Below are 1,068 nucleotides of genomic sequence, written 5' to 3' on the forward strand. Positions count from 1 at the left end.
AAGGGAAAATTTATACAAATAGCACTAAATGGTATCAAAAAAATAATTTCGCTGTAGTTTTATTTGTAATTTTTACTTTGCACGCCACTTTTTGCGCTCTTTCAACTTTTATATAAACGGACTTGCTATCCCAACTTCGTACACAGTATCGAGTTTTCTCAACGATAGTTGTCAATACATGATTGCATATTCCAAGTTTTTGCCTTCTTCAACGCATAGCTTGAATTTAATCTCATCGTGTTTGATATAGGTTCAAACTCGATCGTCCCAAACTTTCTTAGATCTTTGTCATACTTTGTTGGCGTAGAAACAGTGAATCTCTTGTTCTTTGCATTTTGAGCCCTGAAAACAATTTAACTCTTCAAACTCTTTCATTTGAATCTCAGTAACAAATTCCCTTTTTCTTGTTAGTTAGATTTTGACATTATCTTCTCCATTGACAATGAGAGCATCCAGGTACACTAGCAGTATTGCTAATTTTACACAACCTGCTTCAACGAAATAAATTGGAATTTTGCAGGAGCCACCAAATTTTCTCTTTTGATTAAAAAATTCTGACATAAGCCGCTATATAAGTCAGAATAATTTTTGGGAAATAGTATAAATTCATAATAATTTATCAAAGTTAAATATTAATTTTAGTCACATATTTTTTAAGATATGCAACTATTACTCTCCTATCCACCTGCTGCTACTATTATTATTATTATCCCAACAAGGAAAACAAGCAAATAATCTAAGAGTAAGAGATAATGTACTTTCATGGACAAGACATAACCTAATACACAAGGTTAATATATTAGGACAAGACAATAAAAAACAATAAGTTTGTGTGTACAGACTAATGATTCACACCTCACAAAACCATTACAGAATACTCACATGGCGCTGGGTGGGATGAGTATTTTTTTTTTTTCCAATTTTTTACTCACATGTTTGATAAGGGTTTTGTATCTGTACAACAAGAAGGATTGATAAAAAAAGAAGCTTTTGAAAATCATGTTGCTTGAGGTAAATTTTTTGGAAATAAATTTTGTGAAAGCAATTTTTCTAAAGGTTTGTAGTTTA

This window comes from Olea europaea, chromosome 3 (genome assembly GCF_002742605.1).
Source record: "Olea europaea var. sylvestris chromosome 3, O_europaea_v1, whole genome shotgun sequence".
NCBI classification, from domain to species: Eukaryota; Viridiplantae; Streptophyta; class Magnoliopsida; order Lamiales; family Oleaceae; genus Olea; species Olea europaea.